This window comes from Lycium barbarum, chromosome 2 (assembly GCF_019175385.1).
Source record: "Lycium barbarum isolate Lr01 chromosome 2, ASM1917538v2, whole genome shotgun sequence".
Taxonomy (NCBI): domain Eukaryota; kingdom Viridiplantae; phylum Streptophyta; class Magnoliopsida; order Solanales; family Solanaceae; genus Lycium; species Lycium barbarum.
The window spans coordinates 113,256,895-113,281,130 of NC_083338.1; the positions used below are offsets into that span (position 1 = coordinate 113,256,895).

Genomic DNA, 24,236 nt, shown 5'->3' on the forward strand with positions numbered 1-24,236 from the left:
TCTTAAAATCTGACCCATCGGGCAATTCTACGCCCATTTTTACGGACCGTCAAACTGTTTGACGGACCGTCAAAATGGTCCGTAAAACTACCCAGCAAAAATTGAGTTTCTGTGACCATTTTACGCTGGCCTGAGTCAATTTGACGGACCGTATAATTTTTTTACGGACCGTCAAAATGAACCGTAAAACTGCCCAGCAAAACATGGTCTTCTGTGACCATTTTACGGACCGTATAACTGTTTTACGGACCGTCAAAATTTATACGGACCGTAAAAATGAAGCGTAAAACTGCCCAGCAAAATGTGACCCTCTGTGACCATTTGACGGACCGTATAAATGTTATACGGACCGTGAAATATTCTACGGACCGTCAAATGGTCCGTCAAAATTCTTCTGCTCGGACAGTCTGTCGTATAATGGGCATAACCTTTTGCACAGATGTCCGATTGAGGTCCGTAATATACCGTTGGAAAGCTATTTCAAGGGGCTACAACTTTCAACAAGGAAGTTTTCCCAAATTCCAAATTAATAGAGGGGTTGTGGTCGTTGTAAGTAAGACCTTCCATAAACTCGCTTGAAAACACGCCCCGTAGAGTGGCTTCCAACTTTTCTTTGCCCAAAGACATTTCTTATGACTTAATTGGTTTTAAAAAAACACTTCCTATAACCCTCATCTTGGTTTTATTATATTATCATCTTATGAGTCAAACTCTCGTCCGAAGTTACGAGGTGTTACAGCATTAGTCAAACCAAATGACATGACCAAGAACTCATAATGGCCCATATGAGTTTTGAATGCAGTTTTGGGGATGTCTTCAACCACCATTCTAATTCAATGATAACTTGACCTCAAGCCCACCTTGGAAAACATAGTGGCTCCTACTAACTCATCTAACAAGTCATCAATAATTGGAATAGGAAACTTATCTTTGATGGTGCATTAATTCAATTATTCGTAGTTAACACAAAGCCTCCAACTACCATGCTTCTTACCCACCAACACAACAGGAGAAGAGAAAGGGCTGTTACTATATTGGATAACACGCTGCTGCAGCATGTCCTTCACTAATTTCTCAATGATGTCCTTCTTCATAGCTGGATATCTGTAGGGCCTGATATTGATAGGTTTTGCACCAGGTTATAAAGGTATTCTATGATCAAAAGCTCCCCTCTGTGGTGGCAAGGTCACAGGTTCAACAAAAATCTGCTTATATTGTTTGAGAAGTTCATCTACCGCTATGGGAACTTCCACCTCCTTAGATAAATCTAAGGAGTTAAACTAATGCACCATATTAGCTTCATTCACACCAGTTACCATTTGTAACATGAAGAACTGCACATCATCATTTTTCAGTTTAGCCACAGCCTTGGAGCTGGTGAGCTTATAATCTTCAGAAACACCTTTCAATACATAGTGTTTGCCTTGATGGTCAAATGTCATTGTCAACTCATTATAGTCCATAGTAACTGGACCCAGAGTTTTCATCCACAAGGCTCCTAAAACCACATCATACTCTCCCACAGGGAAAGCAATTAAGTCCAAGCAGTAAGTAGTGCCATTCATCATCCACTTGAAATCTTTGACCATACCAGAAGTTGCTACTACCCAAGGTAACATAACTCAATTGTGTAGGAATGACTGTATAACCCATATCTTTCACAGAATTTACATCTATGAAATTGTGAGTACTACCTCCATCTAGCAAGATCTGTATAAGCCTCTTTTCATTGTATCCAATGACATGAATAGTCTGAGCTCCTTATAGCTCAGTTAGTGCACAAAATGATATCATGGCGGTATCTTCTTCAGTTGTTGGCCAATTCTCCATAGTTTTCTCCCCTTCTAACAGTTCTGGTTAACTGGAACACCTTCTTCCAACTCTAAAACAAACAACTGCTTTGGTAAGTGACACTTATGACCAAGAGTGTACTTATCCTTACACCAAAAACAAAGCCCCTGTGCCCTTTTGCTTGCATCTCAGCTGGGGATATAGTATTTCTAGGTTCTATGATTGCTAATTGTATTAGCAGTTGGCAAGACTAGTTTAGGAGTCTACTGATAATTGAAATTTGCAGATCTGGAAATAGGATTTTCCTTCCTTAACATAGCAGTATGTATTCCAGTAGACTTTTAACTTCTAGCATTATCAATCAAGGTAGATTCAGCTAGTATAGCAAGCCTATAAACCTTAGACAATGTTTGAGGTTCATGCATCATGACAGTACCAAGTAACTCCTCCTTCAACCCTCCAAGAAAACATGAGATAGCTTGTTCACTAGACAAATTACATTGAGCCAATAACCTATCAAATGCAAAATGGAATTCCCTCACAGTTCCTGTCTGTCTAAGCTGTTTCAATTCTAACATAGGATCAGCAAAATCATCCCCAAAGGTCTCAGTTATAGCAATCAAATACTCCTTCCAGCTAGGTGCTACTTGATTTCCTTTACACTTCAAATAAGATTGATGCCTCATCCTCCAGATTCATAGCTACTAATTTAACTCTATGATTCGAAGGAGTTTCATGAAGGGGAGCCTTGGCGTAACTATTAAAGTTGCTGCCATGTGACCAGGAGGTCACGGGTTTGAGCCGTGGAAACAGCCTCTTGCAGAAATGCAAGGTAAGGCTGCGTACAATAGATCCTTGTGGTCCGGCCCTTCCATGGACCCCGTGCATAGCAGGAGCTTAGTGCACCGGGCTGCCCTTTTTTTATTTTATTCGAAGGAGTTTCATCAACAGAAAAATATTGCTCAATTCGATATAGCCATGTTTTCAAATTCTCACCATTAAAACGAGGGAAACAGAGATTGTGACTTCGTGTGTTCATCGTTGGATAATGATTTGGGCCCAAAATTCCAGGAGCTGCAGCTGCGTTAGTTTCCTTAGAATTTGAAGTCGACTCATTCTCTTTGGATTTTTTATGAAGATACATCTCAGCAACAGAGTCCTTTAGAGCATTCACCATTGCTAACATCTCCGCTTGTTTTCGATCCATATCCTCTTTCATTTCCAAATGCTTCTGCTCAACAACTGCTCGTAAATCATTCTGTGACATAGCTAAATCTTCATATTGTTCCTGCAGATTTCCCGATGGATTTGCGGCTTTTGTATCCTTTCGTGGTCCCATAATGAATCAAGGAAAACCTGGCTCTGATACCAATTGATATCAAAAGCTAGGTATCGGGCAAAGAATTTATAGAACAGAAAATTAGAAGAGAATTGAGAAGAAGAAGGAAAGAAGAGAAGAGAGTGATTTCAGGGAAAATGGAAGAGGACTAATCTCATTAACATTCACAAAGTGCTTGTCTCTATTACAATTTAGCTATTTATACGTGGCTAAGTAAATCAAATGAAACATACAGGAAATAAATAAATGGAAATTGCATAAAATGAGGATAAAGACTTGTAACAACTTTTCCCGCCAAAACTAAAGTAACCCAAAACATGTGATCTTGGCCAACTCAGCATCTGATATGGATCCAACTATGCATTTCTATGTGTAATATTCATATCATCAACTTTGTGATTAAGAGCAGATATATCCCTCGTTAAAAAAATGGTGCACATATGCCCCTACCGTTACACAAATGGTGAAAATATACCCTTTTTGCTGATGAAATTATTAAAAAAAAAGAAAGATCATTTAGCATATGTTTTAGTTTTAAAAATGTCACATGGCTTTAAAAAAAAAAAAAAGGGTCTACCCATTTTTTTAGTAGACGTATTTTCTTAAAGCCATGTATTGTTTTGTGGGTTGGGTCTGGTTTGTTTAAAAAAATGGGTAGACTTATTTCTTTTAAAGTCACAGAGATATTTTTTTAAAAGAACCAAACCCGACTCACCAGAAAAAAATTACGACTTGACTATAAAAAAATAAGTCTACTTAAAAAAAGTGGGTATACTTATTTTTTTTTCAAAGCAACGGGGTTTTTTTTTTTAAATTAAAAAACAAGCTAAAGGATTTTTTTTTTGTCAACGAAAAAGGGTATACTTGCACCATTTATATAACGACAGGGGTATATATGCACCACTTTTTAACAATGTGTATATCTACTCTAAATCACAAAGTTGAGGGATATATTTGCACCTTTATTCCAAAAATATAATATAAAGGAAAAGTAAAAAGAATAGAAATAAAAATTAATAAACGTTAAGGACCCGTTTGGCCATGGGAATTTTTCACTTTTTTCCGGAAAATTATTTCACTTTATTTGGAAATCAGCGTTTGGGCATGAAAATTTCAAATATAACTTAATTTGAAAAACACCTAAAACTTTGTATTAATTTTTTCTTACTTTCAATACATTCAAACAACCAAATATTATTTGCAAAAACTATAACAAAAGACAACTCCATTTTCAACTCCAACTGCAACTCTAAAATTCCAAATAAAGTGAAAAATATTTAATTTTCATGGTCAAACGCCTATTAAAAGTAAAATGAAAAAGGAAGCTTGTAATTATAACTCCTCAATTACACCACATGCTAACCAAGCAAACATTTCAAGACTATTTAATTACACTCAAATTGATTGGGCCAATCTGAAATAATAAGCATGTGGAGTTCCTTTGTAATCATTTTTTTGCGCGGATTGCACAAATTTTGCCCCTCATATTTGTGGTCTTTAAATTATGCCCCTCATATTGTTGGTCTTTAATTTTTACCCTTCGCGTTGCAACCCTGAGCGTTCACGCAGAAATTATAAGGTTCTGGGTTTGAACCCCCGCTTAAGCATAAAAAAAAAAAAAATTCAAGGCAAGGTTTGGGTCGCGTGTATGCCGAACCCAGCATACACTTGTTAAGGAATTATTAAAGTTATGCCGGATCCGACAGACTCATGCCTTATGGGCAGACTTGGCATAAGTATGCTGGGTCCGGCATACTTATGGGCAAACTTTTAGTTAAGCCTTAACTAAAAGTTTTTTCCTAGTTATGCCTTATGGGCAGACTTTTAGTTAAGACACAACTAAAAGCATGCCCCATGAGGCACAACTAAAAGTATGCCCCATAAGGCGGAACTTTTCCTTAAGACATAACTAAAATTTTGCCTTATAAGATAAAGTCTATGTCTGAAGAAAAAGTTATGCCTTATGGGGCATAACTTTTAGTTATGCCTTAACTAAAAGTTTGCCCCATAAGACATAATTAGGAAAAGACTTTTAGTTAAGGCTTAACTAAAAGTTTGCCCATGAGTATGTCGGACCCGGCATAAACTTGTGAAGGAATTGCCAAAGTTATGCCGGACCCGGCATACTTATGCCAAGTCTGCTCATAAGGCATAAGTATGCCGGGTCCGACATAACTTTGGTAATTTCTTAACTAGTGTATGTCGGTGAAGGCATAGTAAAATTTAAATTCTGCCTTGTGAATTTTTTTTAAAATTTTTAACTGAGTGGAAATTCAAACCTGAAATTTATGAATTTTAGCCGGACGGTAAAATTTAAAGATTTAAAATATGAGGGGGTAAAGTTTAAATACCACCCAAAAGAAGGGTAATTCTGCCCCGTTGTAACTAAAAAAATGGATTTTTCTGTCCCCCTCTCTATCTATCTATCATCTTCCACTTGGGCTCTTACAAAATATGATCGTCCCAAATCTTTTTTTAGGGGGTCGAAAATGATGGAAGAGTCAGCAAAATAGCAACTTTTGATCAACATGGTAGAGACCAAGATGTACGGGGCTTATGTTATTTTGGTTCGGAGCCCTTAATTTAAGAGAAGAGTGGATGCTACATCAGAGTTCCAGCGTTGTAGACATCCACTTTTGTGCGATGAGATTGGTGATGATGATTTTCTGACCAAGCTTCCAACGATAAGGCTCTTAAATATGTGAGTTTTAAGTCTTTTCATTGTAAATAGATTTTGATTTGACAAAAAATGGAAAAGCTAGAACAATGGTTCATCCAATTTTTATTTTAAGTCTTTACGACAGTGTAAGTAATGAATATTCCCCATATCATATTCCTTCAATCTTGCTGGAAAACTTGAATTTCTCCACCAATTTAAAGAGATTACTCTTTCTATCTCTTCATTTTGTTTTCTTCCTTGTTTTACTCTTTAATTTCTCACTGCAATACTGAAAAGGGGACCCGGGTACCATTTTATGTCATGAAATAGGAAGATGATAAGAAGTATTGAGTTTAGATGTTTATCTTTGCTTTGTACTGTATGCTTTAGTTGTAGTACTATAAGCAGTTAGTTAGAGGCCAACTGTCAAGTTGTTAGTCGGTTAAGTGTAGGATTAGATATTTTCTGTTTCTCTTTCTGATGTGTGTATATTTGTACTCAATACTCAGTAAATGAATTGAGCTGTCATTTTACACTTTACACAAAATGCAGTTACTTCTTCTTCCCCAAACCTAATCTGCTCGAGAGCATCCATTGTTTCTCGATCCTGAGCTCCAGTTTTAATAAGAAGTTTCCCATAAAGACTAGGAACGGTGAAAAAATTAAATTCTTTTATTCGTTATTAAGCAATAAGCACGCCAAATTATGTGAGCTATCAATAAGAACTGTGAGGTTGGTCCATGCGATTTCAGGTTCAACTCACTGTCAAGGAAAAAAACAAATGAAAGGAAGTGGACACTAAAGTTGCTGGAAATTTCTAAGAAGTTGGACCCCATTGAACAATAATGTTGCAAAGACAATAACCACAAGGCAATAAAGATATTACAATAAATATAATGACTTTAGCTTTTTCTTCGCCTTTTTGGTTAAGTTTTCTTGTCTGTTTCAGTGCTCTTTAACTTCTCACAATAATGAAGAAGGTAGGGTACAGTTTTATGATTTAGATAGGAATATGATAAGTTCCCCATAAAGACTAGGAATAGTGACAAAGGTGAAGTCTTTCTCTTTATTAAGCACCAGAGCCACCTATTTATTTGAGTTATCTCACCATTTATCCAAAGCTAAGAATTTGCCTGTTAGTCTTTAGCAATTCTTCAACAATGTCTCATGCTTCATCTTCCGAAGTTTGCAAGTATGGTGTCTTTTTGAGTTTTAGAGGTCCAGATACACGTAAGAACTTTGTGAGTCATCTCTATAATGCTTTTGAAAAGAGAGGAATTGATGCTTTTAAAGATGATGAGCGGCTGGAAACGGGAAAATCTATTTCTAATGAACTCCTGAAAGCCATAGAAGAGTCCAGATTTGCCATTGTGATATTTTCAAAAAGCTATGCGTCCTCAAGATGGTGCTTAGAGGAGCTTGCACACATCATAAACTGCCGAAATGAATTCGATCAGATTGTGATTCCCATTTTTTATGATGTGAGTCCATCCGATGTAAGCCATCAAAATTCACCATTCACTGAGTCGTTTTCACAACACGAGGAAAAATACAAAGATGATTTAGAGATGATCCAAAGATGGAGAGAAGCATGTAAGCAAGCTGGGAAAATATCAGGGTACCATTTACAAGAGTGCAAGTAAGATTTCTTTCTTTTGCTTTTTCTGTTTTGTTTGTTTTTCTTGACCCCTTCTTTATTTTGCACCATATCTTTTTCTTTTCCTTATTTGTAATTTCGAGGGGTAAGTGGGTTAAAGGAGTCTCTAGGTTGAGAGTAGGGTCTTGGAACATTGGGACGTTAACGGGAAAGTCCATAGAGCTAGTTAAGATTCTTAAGAAGAGGAAGATTAATATAGCTTGTGTCCAAGAGACTAAATGGGTAGGTCCTAAAGCTAAAGAGGTAGACGGGTATAAGCTGTGGTTCTCTGGTAGGTCGAAGTATAGAAATGGGGTGGGCATTTTAGTAGATAGTGATTTAAGAGACCAGGTGGTAGAGGTTAGGAGAGCCACTGATAGGATGATGTCGATTAAAGTGGTCGTTGAAGGACTCACTTTGAACATTATTAGTGCTTATGTGCCGCAAGCGGGCCTAGGCGAGGAGGAGAAGAGGCGCTTTTGGGAGGATTTGGACGAATTAGTGGGAGGCATACCGCCTACTGAGAAGTTATTCGTGGGAGGTGATTTCAATGGGCACATCGGGCCTATTTCGGGAGGTTATGATGATGTGCATGGAGGCTTTGGCTTCGGGGACAGGAATGGAGGAGGAGTCTCACTTTTGGATTTTGCAAGAGCTTTCGGGTTGGTGATAGCCAATTCGAGTTTCCCAAAGAAGGAGGAGCACTTGGTAACCTTCCGTAGTTCAGTGGCTAAGACCCAAATTGACTTTTTACTCCTTAGGAAGGACGATAAAGGTCTGTGCAAAGACTGTAAGGTCATTCCGAGCGACTATCTTACAACCCGACATAAGCTCTTGGTGATGGATCTAGGGATCAAGATGCCGAGGAAGAAGAGGGTCGTGGATGACCGACCTAGGATCAGATGGGGGAGTTTGACCACGACTAGTGCCGTGGAGATGGGAGAGAAATTGAAGGTTATGGGCGCCTGGGATAGCAGTGGGGATGCGACAAGTATGTGGGATAGGACGGCTAGTTGCATTAGGGCGGTAGCAAGGGAAGTGTTGGGGGTCTCGACAGGTAGTCGTGGCCAGCATCGAGGGGACTGGTGGTGGAATGGAGAAGTTCAAGGGAAGGTGGAAGCAAAGAAGGTGGCGTATGCGAAGTTGATAGAAAGCAAGGATGAGGTGGAGCAGTGGACGAATAGGGAACTTTATAAGATGGCGAGGAAGGAGGCGAAGTTGGCGGTTTCGACGGCAAAAACGGCAGCTTTTGAACGCCTTTATGCTGAACTAGAAGAGAAAGGAGGGGATCAAAAATTGTTCAAGCTAGCCAAGGCGAGGGAGAGAAAGGCACGTGATGTGGTTCAAGTGAAGTGCATCAAGGACGAGCATGGCAAAGTATTGGTAGAGGAGACTCTCATTAGACGGAGATGGCAGTCATACTTCTCCAAACTCTTAAATGAAGAAGGGGACAGAGACATTGTGTTGGGAGATCTAGAACATACTGGAAGGCGTCAAGATTTTGGGTATTGCAGGAGTATTAAGGTTGAGGAGGTTAAGGGTGCTGTTCGTAGGATGCGCAGGGGAAGAGCGACCGGACCTGACGAGATTCCTGGGGAATTTTGGAAGAGTGCGGGCCCGACAGGTTTGGAGTGGCTGACTAGGTTGTTTAATGTCATCTTTAAGACGGCAATGATGCCTGAAGAATGGAGGTCGAGTGTAATGGTCCCTCTATACAAGAACAAGGGAGATATCCAGAGTTGCAACAACTATAGAGGTATCAAGCTACTAAGCCATACTATGAAAGTGTGGGAAAGGGTGGTGGAGATGAGGGTGAGGAAAGGCGTGTCTATTTCAGAGAATCAGTTCGGATTCATGCCGGGACGCTCAACTACAGAAGCCATCCATCTTGTGAGGAGACTGGTGGAGCAGTATAGGGAGAGGAAAAGGGACTTACACATGGTATTCATTGACCTAGAAAAGGCTTACGACAAAGTCCCAAGAGAAATCCTATGGAGATGCTTGGAGGCTAAAGGTGTACCTGTGGCGTACATTAGGGTGATCAAGGACATGTATGAGGGAGCCAAAACCAGGGTAAGGACAGTAGGAGGAGACTCAGAGCACTTTCCAGTTGTGATGGGGTTGCATCAAGGATCAGCTCTTAGTCCGTTCTTATTTGCCTTGGTGATGGATGGATTGACGCGGCAAATTCAAGGTGAGGTGCCATGGTGTATGCTTTTCGCGGATGACATAGTCCTGATCGATGAGACTCGTAGCGGAGTTAACGCTAAGCTGGAGGATTGGAGACAAACTCTGGAGTCTAAAGGGTTTAAGCTGAGTAGGACCAAGACAGAGTACTTAGAGTGTAAGTTTAGTGAAGCACCTCAGGAGGCCGGCTTGGAAGTGAGGCTTGGTACCCAAGTCATCCAGAAGAAAAGTAGTTTCAAGTATCTTGGGTCTATTATGCAAGGCAGCGGGGAGATTGACGATGATGTCACACATCGTATTGGGGCAGGGTGGATGAAATGGAGGCTTGCTTCCGGAGTGTTATGTGACAAGAAGGTGCCACCACAACTTAAGGGAAAGTTCTACAAAGTGGTGGTTAGACCGACTATGTTGTATGGGGCGGAGTGTTGGCCAGTTAAGGTTTCTCACGTTCAAAAGATGAAAGTTGCTGAGATGAGAATGTTGAGATGGATGTGTGGCCACACCAGGAGTGACAGGATTAGGAATGAGGATATTCGGGACAAGGTGGGAGTGGCCTCGGTGGAAGACAATATGCGAGAAGCGAGATTGAGATGGTTTGGGCATGTGAAGAGGAGAGACACGGATGCCCCAGTGCGGAGGTGTGAGAGGTTGGCCATGGATGGTTTCAGACGAGGTAGGGGTAGGCCAAAGAAGTATTGGGGAGAGGTAATTAGACACGACATGGCGCAGTTACAGCTTACCGAGGACATGACCTTAGATAGGAGGGTTTGGAGGACCCATATTAGGGTAGAAGGCTAGTAGATAGTCTCATTACCCTGCCTTATTAATAGTCGCATTATCGTAGTATAATTTCTTGTGCTCTAATTTATGCTATTATGCTATTATATGTTATTTCCTGTGCTTTGATTATTCTATGTTATCTGTGTCGCTTGCGTTACTTCATTTCCATATCGCTTTGAATCTCTTAGCCGTATCTGACCTCTTTTTATGTTTTTATTGAGTCGAGGGTCTCTCGGAAACAGCCATCCTACCTTGGTAGGAGTAAGGTCTGCGTACACTCTACCCTCCCCAGACCCCACGTTGTGGGATTTCACTGGGTTGTTGTTGTTGTTGTTGGGTAAGTCAAGAAACATAGTTTTTTTATTGTTTTGCAAGAATCATTTGAAGTAATAAAATAAGATATAAATCATAAAAGAGAGCATACACTAGGATGCAAAATGTAAAGAACTCTATAATCTTATTTGAAAGCCATCGGCTATGTATAAGGGGTCTTTTCGCCCAATTGTCAATAAAAATTATTTACCTTATCAAAAAAGAGAAAAAACCTTATTTGGTTTCTAAAGTTTGATTTACATAGTTGTTCTTTTCATTGTAATGTGTAGGGATGAGGCAGATTGCATAAAAAAGGTTGTAGATTACATATTACCAAAAGTTATTTCACCCGTTTCAGAAAGCTTTGTGGGTACTCAAATTGATGAAGTAATCTCATTATTACATATGAAATCCGATGACGTTTGTTCCGTTGGAATATGGGGAATGTGCGGCATTGGTAAGACACAGATTGCAAGTGTTATATATGAGAGATATCATCATCAATTTGAAGCTTATTGTTTTCTTGGTGATATTGGAGAAATGCGCCGAAAAAAGGGACTTATGTGGGTACAAAAAACTTTTATCTGCAAGCTATTGGGAAAAAAGATGACTATAGCCAGTGAACATGATGGAACCATGATTATAAAGAATGGGCTTCGCTGGAAGAAAGTTCTGCTCATTCTTGACAATGTAGACCATCTAAGTCAACTAGAGCTTATAGTTGGAGGGACAGAGTGGTTTGGCAGGGGTAGTAGAATTTTGATTACCACAAGAGACAAGCACCTAATAATCACTCATGTGAAGGAGGATAAAGTTTATGAAGTCCTGCTATTATCTGAGACTGAAGCTCTTGAATTGTTTTGCATGCATTCTTTCAAAAGAAAATCTCCAGAGAGAGATTTTGAGGAACTTTCAAGTGAAGTGGTGAAGTATGCTGATGGACTCCCTTTAGCTCTTAAAGTTTTGGGTTCTTCTGTTTGTGGACGAAATAAAGAGCAATGGAGAGATATAATTGATAGATTGAAGAAGACCCCTAATGATGACATTCTAGGAAAACTTAAGATTGGTCTTGATGGGTTGAATAAAGATGAGATGAGGATATTTCTAGATATTGCATGCTTGTACAATCATGAAACAAGATATTATGTGGAACGAATACTTAAGAGTTGTGGTATTCACATGATAGGAATAAGCCGTCTCATCGAAAAATGTCTCTTATCCATCAGTGACTATGACTTCAGATTTCAGATGCATAATTTGATAAGAGAAATGGGTGAAAATGTGTTAAGGAAAGAGTATGCAAACAGCAGAATATGGCTGCCTGAGGAGGTTCATGACCTTTTTACTGGAAAGTTGGTAAGGAAGATTATTACTAAATTGATAATTTTGTAAGCTCATAGTATTGCTACTTTGTGCCATTGAGTTTTCTGCTTCATTTTTTTAGTTCCTGGACAAATAGATATTTGTTTCCTTCTTTACAGAAAACCAAAAAGGTGGAAAGCCTACGCATCCCAGAAGGTTACCGTTTTGAAGATTATCATGTAAATCGTAGCAAGTTATTCAAGAGGATGCAAAGCTTACAGGTGTTGATAGTTGATTATGGAACTATTTGCTCAGAAAGCACTGTGACTTGTCTTCCTTCTAGCCTGCGGTGGATTGAATGGCTGGACTATCCTTCAAGTTCATTGCCGGAAGAGTTTGAACCATCACATCTCGTCAGCCTTACATTATATAAAAGTCAGCTTGTCGAACTTTGGCCAATATCAAAGGTATACTTGTGCACCTTCTCTCTCCAAAACAACAAAACTCTAGTTTTTTATATTTGCTAGGTTAATGCACGTGAATTAAGCACGCGAAGGCTCAAATGCTACGCCAAATAAATGCTTCTATGTACACAGTTTGCATCCTGTAAAACTTAAACTTGCAAATCCAATGTACAGAGACTCTATCCAAAATCAAACGAATTATCTCTCCAAACAGCTCATACTTTTTTCTTTTCCCAATTAAATCTTCAAAAAATTTTCCCTTTGGATATAAGCCCAGTCCAGCCGTCCTTGTGTTTTTCATGATAATGTGATACAATTTTTTTATCGATACTAGCTAAAAAGTTTGGGCACTTATCAAGAAGTTATGCCGAGACGGTAGGGTGTGAGTAGTACTACTACAGTTCTGAAATGTATTCATATTTTCTTATGTGTTTGTAGCTTTAATGATCAAGCCTTTTTACATGATTAATTGTTTTTGGTACATTTTTCAATGTATCATGGATAATTTGCAGTTTTAGAAGTATATTTTTATATGTTTTATATGAGGCATCATGTGTGAAAACTAGAAATCATAATAATCTGGTAGATTAAATGGAATAACTATATATGGGGTATCATGAGTGAAAACTAAAAATCATGAGAGTCCGGTAGAGTAAATGGAATACATTTAAATCAGGTACCATGTGTGAAAACTAGAAATCATGATAATCTGGTAGAGTAATGGAATAAATTTATATGAGGTACCATTTATCAGACCAAGGAAGGCAGGTATAGGCAAGTTGTAAAAAACCTGCAGCTGCAGAAGTATCATACTTGTTTCTCTGACAGGTTGCACACTTGTGAATGAAGTCAACAATGTCATTTCTAATGCTCTTCCAGTAAAAATAGGCCAGCACCTTTCTGGTAGTAACATCAATACCAGAATGCCCTCCAGATGGGGTTGAATGCCACAAACTGAGAATCTTAACTCAGTCTTGTCATTACCAATAACTATCTTATCCTTTCTTCAAAGCTGATCATTCAGCCAAGTGAAATGCTTCTATGGTGTTTGTTGGAGAGAAGCAATAAGGATAACCAGCTCAGGATCTGTGGGCCAACTGAGCTTAATTCACTGCATAAGTCAGTTTGAACAGATGAAACCGTTAAGGACATCAGCTCAGCACCTTGTATCATTGAGAGAGAATCAACAGCCACATTTTCCTTGCACTTTTATACTGAATTTCAAAATTAAAGGGTAGTAACTTAGCTAACCATCTGATGTGAGAGTCAGTATGCAACTTTTGCTCTAACAAGTACTTCAAGGTCTTCTGGTCAGTCCTTACAATGAAATGTTGGCCCAACTAATAGTGATACCATTTAGTGACAGCAAATACCAAATCTAATAGTTCCTTCTCATATACATACAATGCTTCATGTTTGACAGACAACCCTTTACTGCTAAAAGCAATGGGATGACCAGATTGCATCAACACTGCACCAATACCTGTCCCACTTGCATCAGTCTCAACTACAAAGGGTAAGGAATAATCAGGCAAGGCCAACACTGGTGAAGTTGTAAGAGCAGTTTTCAGAGCTTCAAATGCTCTTTCAGCATCCTCAGACCATACAGAATTATCCTTCTTAAGGAGATTTGTCAGGTCTACTAACGAATCCATAACCTTGAATGAACTTTGTGTAATATATAGCTAGAGCAAGAAATCCTCTCAGTTGCTTGAGAGTTTTTGGAACTAACCATTCTTGTACTGCTGCTGTCTTTTTTGGATCAGTAGCAACACCCTCAGCAGATATAAAATGGCCAAGATACTCAACTCTTGGCACCCCAAAGACACACTTAGAATGTCTGGCCAACAACTGACGATGCACCATAATATCACACCCTTCAATACATGGTGCTTGCCTTGATGGTCAAATGTCGGGCCATTTCTCTACATCCTTTTCCCCTTCTGGTTGTTCTAACTCAACTGCAACACCTTCTTCTAACTCCAAAACAAACAGTTGTTTTGGCAAATTACACTTGTGACCAGGAGTGTATTTCTTCTCACACCAGAAACAAAGGCCCTGAGCCCTCTTAGCCTGCATCTCAGCTGGAGATATGGTTCTCATATTCCTGGGGCTGCTAATGGTATTAGCAGCTGGTAAAGCCAATCTAGAATTCTGTTGATAGTTGAAATTTGCAGCTCTAGGGACTGAATTATCCTTTCTCATGACATTACTATGCACACCAGTAGACTTTTGACCTCTAGCATTAGCATTCATTGTTGGTTTAGCTAATCTAACAAGTCGATATACCTTAGAAAATGTCTGAGGCTCATGTATCAAAACAGTGCCAATCAATTCATACTTCAAACCACCTAGGAAACAGGAGTTAGCTTGTTCATTAGATAGGTTACATTGAGACAGTAATAGATCAAATGCAAGCTGAAATTTCCTCACTGTTCTTGTTTGTCTCAGCTGTTTTAACTCTTTTTTAGGATTAGCAAAATCATCTCCAAATGTCTAAGTTATAGCTGACAAATATTCATCCCACCTAGGTAGAACATGAGTTTCTCTACATTTCAAATAAGATTGATGCCAGGCTAATGCCTCACCCTCCAAATTCATAGCCACCAATTTGATTCTATGATTATAGGAGTGTCATCCACGGAGAAATATTGTTCAATTCTATACAACCATGTTTTCAACTTTTCTCAATTAAAAAAACAAGGAAATAGTAAATTGTGTCCGTGATTATTACCAACAGAATAAGGATTAGAACCTAGAATACCGATACCAGCGAATGGATTCTCAATAGATGGTTCAATTGCTTTGCGTGGAGGCATTTTCGAGGTAAGACAGGGTGGCTCTGATGCCAATTGATACAACCTTAGGAGAACCACGCCCCAAAAGCTAGCTATTGAGGGGGTAGAGCCCAAGGCTATATAAGCCCCACATCAACTCTCCATTTAACCGATGTGGGACTTATTCCCATTCCTTGCACTAATATCACACAAACGACCATGCTCTGCATCCGTCGTTCTAGACGGCTGTGCGCTAGACATTGCTAGGCCTGGCCGAACACTGTTGTACCGGCGTCGTCATCCAAGGCAGGGTGGGCATGGAGGTAGTGGGTGGTGGGTGGCCTTGATACCAATTGATACCTCTTAACAAGTTATTGAAGGGATTCGTGACAGAAAAGAGAGGAAAAAGAAGAATTGAGAGAGAGAGTAAGATAAGGGAGAAGTCAGAGACAGAGAGGGATCAATGCATTAACATATCAAAAGTACCAATTCCTATTACAATTCTTCTACTTATACTTTGCTCACTTAAACGAAATTAGAGGAATTTAAGAAATACATGAAATGCAGAAATTGAAATGCAGCAATTTGAAAATAACCAAATTAACATATTTTCCCGCCAAAAAACTGTGAGCTCAAATCGTGCGACTTTTGGCCTAGTTGGCTTCTGATATGGCATCCCATGTGCGTACCCATATGTATCATCTTTTCCCCACAAAATAGAATTGCATATTTCTATTAGGAGTACTACTTAAGCTAGAGGTATTTCATAGAAATTTTATGTTTTATATATATATTTTTTTTTTTATGAAAACAGAAATTGAGCAACTTGAAGCATTTGGATCTAAGCTGCAGCCTTGGGTTAACAAAAACCCCTAATTTTGGTGATATGCCAAACTTGGAGACACTATCTTTATGGGGGTGCGAGAATTTGGAAGAGGTCCATCTCTCTCTTGGACATTGCAGAATGCTTACTAGTTTGAATTTTAATAGTTGTGCAAAACTTAAGAAGCTTCCAAAATTTGTTTCATCTCTCGAGACTCTCGACCTTGAAGAATGCACAAGTTTAGAAAATTTTCCAGAAATCTGTGGAGATATGCGGCGCTTATCAAGGCTCCGTGTAGGATCCCCCTGGATAAGAAGCTTACCCCCGTCTCTCAGCGGCCTTAGTTATTTGGAATTGAGAGGTTGCAATAAACTTGCAACGCTTCCAAACAGCCTCTTTGAATCACAGCAATTGAAGATACTTTATATGGACAATTGTTCTAGATTGATAGAGCTCCCCATATCACTTGGAGTTCAAAAGAAGCTTGTTCACTTACTCTTAAAAGAGTGTAAGAACTTAAAAAAGCTTCAAAGCTCTATTCAGATGGAATCCTTAGAGAACTCGAGATATCTGATTGCCCAAAAGTAGATACATTTCCAGAAATCAACGGAGATATGCATAGCTTAACAAAACTGACCATACAATCTACGGGAATAAGAGAACTGCCCTCATCCATTGGAAATATGAGGGGCCTCACTGAGCTCTACCTGGAAAGTTGTGAAGATCTTGTAAGTCTACCAAACAACCTCTGTAATTTGAAGAATCTTCAACGTCTTTATCTTTGTGGCTGCAAAAAGCTAGAGAAGCTTCCAGAAAATATTGGTGATCTGCAAGAGTTATGGTTACTTGATGCAAGCGATACTGGCATCTCCCAAGCACCTCCCGCCATCACCAAGCTTGGCAAACTATGGATGTTTAGATTCTCAAATGAACGGCAATTTCAACATTCCTCAAGTTTTGTCTTGTATCAAGTATCAGGTTTATCCTCCTTGAAATATCTTTATCTTTGTAATCTCAACTTATTGGGTGGACTTCCTGAGGATTTAGGATCTTTGCAATATTTGGAACACTTGGATGTAAGAGGAAGCAATATTTCTTGTTTACCCAAAAGCGTCAAAGAACTCTTATGGCTTAAAACCCTGGACGTGAAATTCTGTCTGAATCTTAATGAACTGCCAGGAAAGCTACCCCCAAATTTGGAGGAGCTATATGCAGATTATCATTTAGCTTTGAAGAGCATCAGAGATCTAGTAAATAAGTGTCTTAAGTTGCGTATGCTCTCAATATCATGGTTTGGTCATGAAAAATCCGAATGCGGAACTGTCTCAAGTGAACAAGTTAATGTGTTCCTACAACATTTTCTCAGGACATGTATCCAGGTTTTTATCTCTCCCTCACATATATGAAATGTTCAGTATTCTTGTCAAATTGATTTCTATTTATAATATTTTTTGTTGCAGTGTGACTTCCACCAAAGGGATGTTTTTTTAATTTCTTGTCCGAAAGTTAGAATTCCGGACTTGTTCAATTATCAGTTTATAAATCTAAAAGAGATCTCAATTGAACTGAACCCATCTTGGTATACCGGTAAATTCATGGGTTTTTCGATATGTTGCTGTTCTAGTGAAGCGGATGTGAGTTTGGTAGCTACATTGCTCTGCAAATCTGACCCTGTGAGAAAACATTCCTTGATGTATGTCATACGTGATTATTATAGTGAGTTTCCTTCGGCCATGTGTTTCATCTACATACCATTTAAAACATTGTGGCACGCTTCTGACAATAAAGAAGGGAAGAAGCCAAATGATTATTGCCTGTTTGAGGCATCTATAAAGTATGGGAAGGAAGCATGTTGGGGAATTCGCCTGGAGTATGAGAATAAAGTTAGGAGATGGAGAAGGAAGCAACGAGCAACGAAAAGTCCCAAACTCGTTCCAGTTCCGCGCAAAGATGCTGCAGTTACAACTATTGGCTGCTCTATTATACTTGAGCAACGAGAACAATCACGCACTTCTGATCATAACATTGCAACAGATAGGGGACTACATTTGGGATATGAGAATGAAGATCCAGAAGTGGATCAAGCAGCAATGGCAGGTCAAAAGGAATATGAATCTCAGAATGTTGAGTTGACTAGAGTTTGTGATAACCCATCGAGGAAAATGGGTGAGGCTTCAAGAAAGAGAAAGAGAAAGAGAAAGAGAAAGAGAAAAAGAAATAAAAAGGGAAAGGCAGCAGGGACAAATGAGACTAGTTCTCGTTGCACCAACACACACATGATTTTGATTGGATCATGTGTCACTGAAAGGAGAAAATCGAGGTTAGCCCTTAAAATATCTTGAGAATTCTTGTGCTCATACGTATTCTACCCTTAATTTCATGCTTCTTGGGTGTAGGAAGCATCTATCCAATCTGTTATTCAATACAAAGAAGAATAATGAGGGAGCAATTACTCAAACATCAAAGCCAAGTGCAAGGAGCTTTGCAAGTAAGATCTTGTTTCCTTGAGACAGAACAGAAGGGAATCCTCTTGCTAATTGCAAGTTTGATTACTGTTTATCATTTTCAAACTTAAGCTGGAAAAAGTTTAATTGCTCATTGTAAGTTTTCTAAAGATGTTCTTTTCTCCAGCTTCTTTTTTTTATTTTTTATGTTTCAAAAAATAAACTTAAGTTGGAAAAAAAAAACATCTTTAGAAAACTGATTATTAGCCTTTTTGTTTGAAATTTAAGTTACATTTAATTGAAGTAATTTTGACCAAACTTTCCTGATTTTTCATATGTAAAGTGAAAAACAAATGGTAAAACATACTGTCGAATCTTTTTTAGCCTTTATCCCCGTTACATGAGTAAAAGTGAGATAAGAAATCCTAAATCACACTACTTGAAGTAGATCGAAGCTCCTTAAGACAATTGACTTCACTGACTGCACGTGAAGTTTTTCAAGTTACATGATTAACTTTTGGTATTTCAAGGGACATGGCAAAATAGGAGGAAACTGAAAAATAGTTTCAAGAGGTACACAATTAATTTTACGTGGACTCTGCAATGAAAAATGGTGATAATGTTTTTGCATTGGAGTATCATAAAAATAGCCCAACAACAAGTAGAAGATAATGCAATCAACTAAACATAAGTCATCGGCATTTCCCAGGACACGACTTAGGTGAAGGATCAAGCATTTGCCTTCCCCCAGGCCCCCGCTTGAGGGGAAACCTTTATACTATTTTAATTGTATAGTGATCAGGGGAATGCTCACATTCTCAAATAGTATTTCACGAGGAGGTTGCGTTATACTCCCAATCAACATTTTGTTATTGATTTCCTTTTTTTTCTAATAAATGCAGCCATCTTTGGATACATCAACAAACCCTATTCCCATATATATCAAAATGCTAATTTAATTGTATACAATCTTTGACTTCGTCCAATGATAACAGAAATTGATGAGAGGTTGATGGCTCTCAAAGAAATGTGTTTGCTTGCTATTTTGTTAGAGAAGCACCGTCTCATTTTCACCTTTTTCACATTTTAGAGAGGTGAAATTTAATAACTTTTTTTTTTTTTGACTAGCACCGGGTGTCCGAGTCTCTTTGAGCCCCGACTAGGTGAAATTTAATAACTCTTGCAACCTTTTAAGTAATGAACTCAGCTTACAAGATTGCAGATGTATAATTGTGACTTTTCTTTTCCTACTCAGTTTGGTGAACTGAGATTGTTTTAATCTGGAGAGATGGAATCATACATAATGGTCACTTTTCATTTCGTACTCAGAGACTGATTGGGTATGTCTCTACTCCTCTTCTATGTTTTCCTGATTGGCTATGCCTTTCACTTATCTCAGTTTCATGTGAGAAAAGATTGAGTCTAATTGAATCCGCTGAACAAAGGTTGCATCTTCCTCTGCTAGTATTCATTTGAATTTTGCCTTTACTAGTTATTCCTATGGATAATCATGAATTCTTTAAACTGTCAGGGGACGTATTGTTTGAAGTATAAGAAATTTTAGTGTCCATATAAAATTCTGCATTACTTGTAGTACAATGTTTGTTTTTCGTATAAAACCTGCTCAAGTAATATGATCTCCTTATAATTAATACATTGTATGGCATCTGGTATTAAAATTTGGATAACTTTAATTCTACATAAGTTATGCTAAATTCTCCCCAAAAATTAGATGGTGTATTGCTAATTTTGCTATAACTCATATTGATTCCTCCACTCTCTCTTTCTGTTTTCCAGATTGCTAAAAGAGCTGGATTTCGAGGATCAGTCCGGAGAGTTGCCAATGGTTACGAGATTGTAATGGGATTGCTTCTATTTACTTCAGTTGCTTTACTAGCATGCTTTAGTCCGCCGAATTCCAAACCCGCATGTTGTTTGACCAACTATTCAGCAGAGATCTTCTATGAGTAATTAATTGTTTGTATTCTTGGTGGATATATAACTGAAATATCATTCTTCTCAAAACAAAGGACTAAATTTGCAAGCTTGGAAAATTCTTCAATACTGACATTGTAAATAATTATGTAGTACTGGTTGCAACAGTTTTGGGGAGTTAATAGTCATATTGGCTAATTGCACCACATGTTTTTACTTCCTTTCTTCTTCTTCTGGACTTTGACATTTGTATTGAGCTTGCTTGACTAAGTATCTCAATCCATGATTGGCTTTTCAAATTGAATTTTGTTTTTGCTCAGTCAAATGTGTTTGGTCGTTTATTTTCATTCTTAGCCATTTAACTGCAAGTGAATCGATATGCAAATGCATGTAATGTGAAGTGAAATGCGACATTATCTTATTTGTTCACCTCTCTTTTATTGAGAAAATTTGTCACATGTATAGGTACAATTGAATCACCTTCCCAGCACTAGGACCGTCAAGGCTTACTTGTAGCTACTTATAATGTGTGTTGTTGAATCAGCTTGAAGTCCTACCAGGTTGTCAAGATTTGCATGTAATGCTTTATAATGTGTTGTTGAGTTGCTTTGAAATCCTACTAGATTGTCAAGACTTGTAATTGTTTAACACATGCTTTACCTCATGTGATTTTGAATTATTTTGAAGTCCTACTAGATTGGCATGAATCGTGCTATATTTATTCTACCTATCTTGTTAGATCGTTCACAAATCTTACCGGATTGGCTTGACTTTGTGCTATCTGGATGCTACCTATTTTGTTAAATTGTTCACAAATTTAATCAGATTGTCATGATTTGTCTGGGTTATTCAACAAGTTGTTCTTCAAATTTCCAATTTCGATCAAAAGCCACTCCATATCTGCCCCAAATGATTGCAAATTTGATACAACGCCTCGACGCACCAACACAAACATCTCCAGTTACCAATTTAATCAAAAAAAAAAAAAAATGCCGAATCACTTTGTCTTCTTTCTAAGGATCAATAATGAGGTTTACTGAAATTTATAGAAGTTACTAAATTAGTGTTTGAACTAAAAATTTAAGTACAAAATAATCAAACAGTCGAACGATTTAAACTATAGTGAACTATTAACTTCTTATCTTCACCTTAAATAAGAAGTTAAAGCTTTCAAAACTAAAAAACTACAGTGTAGATATAAAATTTAAAATATTTATTTTCACAATAAATAAAGCAGTGGTACCAAAAATTAAAGACTAGACAGGCGAAGGCACACAGGGAGCAAATTCTTTGCTTTAGGGTGTGTTTGGTATGATGGAAAGTATTTTCCAAGACATTATTTTCTCGGAAAATGAGTGGTTTTCTTATTCATTTTCTTGTGTTTGGTATTTAAGTTGGAAAATGTCATTTTAAGAGCATTTGTATATATTTAAAGTCAAAACACTATGTTTTTTTGAATACGGAGTGCAACTTCTGGTGGTGGGAGTAAGGAATTCTTGCCCACTTTTTATAAAAGTAAAATAAAATATATGAAATAGAAAATTCGGAGAAGGTGGGGGGTTTTGGGGGGGGGGGGGGAGGTTAAACATTTTTTATAAAAGTAAAATAAAATATATGAAATAGAAAACTTCAGAGAGGAGGAAGGTAGGAGGTGGGGGTGGCGTGGAGGGGGAGAGGTTGGTGTGTTTTTATTGAATTCGAAAAATGTTTTCCGTCGAATTTTTAAGGAAAATATTTTCTCCTATTTTGAGAGAAATATTTCCGTAGAAAATTATTTGTCAAGACATTTAGTGCAACTAAATAAGAGAAAATAGGAAAACATGTTTCGTCATACTAAACACACCCTAATTCTCTCCCCAGTTTCCTGGAATTGCGAAGCTTTAAAGGGATTTCTTGTCTCTATCTCCACCTCTCCCCTGTGTTTTCCTTTTCTTTTCTTAATAATTAATAATAGAGATGAGTGACATTTTTCTGTTGTAATATACTCTCACTATTTCAATTTATGCACACCCTTTTAGTTTTAGTCAGTCCAAAAAAAAAAAGACATTTTCTTTACGATAAAGGGTCAAATATACCCATGTACTATTAGAAAAGGGCTAAATATACCCCTCGTTATACTTTGGGTCCAAATATACTCCTATCGTTATACTTTGAGAACAAATATACCCCTTCACCGTTAAAGTTAACTCAGGTGGAGCCCAATCCCACATGAGAATAATATTTTAATGAAGTAAATATCATGTGACATGCCACCTCACTAACCAAACCCAATTTTACCCCTCTCCTCCCTATCTTCTTCCACCGCACCTCCCCTTATAATACTACTGTCCGTACGCCCACAACCATTTTCACAAACTTAAACTTAAAGACGGTAGTACTACAACCAAGTCTGATGGCTAATCAAATGAGTGAAGAAGGTAAAATGGAGTTGAAATTTGTAGACATCAAAATTTTAATTGAATTAATCCATACAAAATTTTGATTAGGTTCTAAGCTCATGTTGACCAGGTCAAATTTTGGTTAACAAAATCGGATTAATTATTGAAGTCAAAATTACATGATTTGAATAAAATTCAAATTACATTTGGGTTAGTCCATTAAATTGGGCCTCTACAAGACGAGTCCAACCCACGTCTTTCTAGCCCAAGGTACGCTAGAATTACTTGGAGACCAAAATACCCCCAATTCTGGCTCACACCTATATAAAGGGGTCACATATCCCCTTTTGAAGACATCTTAAAAGTTGCATAGCATTTTGACTAGAGGCAAAGGAGAGCAACGACATCCACATTAGGCTTCTCCAAAGGTCTTCAACAAGAAGGAGAGTTCGAGAGACGTCTTCCCTCAAGAACAATCCAAAGTGCTGCTCAAAGTTCTTCCAAGATTCAACACATCAATAGAAGTTCATCCTTCATTCAAGAAAAACGCTAAATTGGCCCTCGAATCAAGGAGAACAACATGAAGATTAGAATCAAGGGATACATCCAGAGTTGTACTCACAAAATAATTAATAAAATGATTTTTTTCTCACATTTGTTTTATGATTGCGGTTCTTTATTTTCTGCTAGCAAAATTTATTGGGCAGAGCTCTAGTTGAGAAGGTTTGATGTTTGCTTTCAGATGCTAAGCTGCCGGATTCATTTTGGGCAGAAGCACTTAATACTGCTGCTTATATTATCGATTTATCTCCTATTGTTGCTTTGGATGGTGATGTCCCTGACAGAGTTTAGTTTGGTAAGGATGTCTCTTATGCTTATTTGAGATTTTTTGGGTGTAAGGCCGTTGTGCATGTTCCTAAGGATGAGAGGTCAAAGCTGGAAGTTAAAACTAGACAGTTTATCTTCATTGATTATGGTCAAGTCGAATTTGGCTATCGTTTCTATGATCCAGTTGAGATGAAACTTGTTAGAAGATGTGATGTTGTGTCCTTTGAAGACCAGACAATTGAAGATTTTGACAAAGTTGAGAAGGTTGATTCTCAGAGTAGTGAGAGCTTATGTGGTGTTGATCCAGTTCATGTGACTATTGCACATGAAGAAAATCTTCAAAATAATGAAGATCAAGTTGATAATGAAGATAATGATCATGTTCAGAATGACCGGAATGATATTATTGATGCTCCAGTGGAAGATGATGTGGCTGTCCAGCAACCAGCTGCTATTGATGCTCCAGAGAGTTCTCTTAGAGGATCTACTGGAGAGAAACTACCTTCATCTATCTACTAGAGAGAAAGTACTTTCATCTCGTTATTCTCCCTATGAGTTTGTACTCTTAACTGGCATGGGAG

The 24,236-nt window shown here is 38.0% G+C and overlaps 1 pseudogene; it reads left to right on the plus strand.

Annotated features, from left to right (window-relative positions):
• The first annotated feature begins 5,517 nt into the window (after positions 1 to 5,517).
• Positions 5,518 to 20,451, plus strand: LOC132626805 (disease resistance protein Roq1-like; annotated as a pseudogene).
• The last annotated feature ends 3,785 nt before the right edge of the window (positions 20,452 to 24,236 follow it).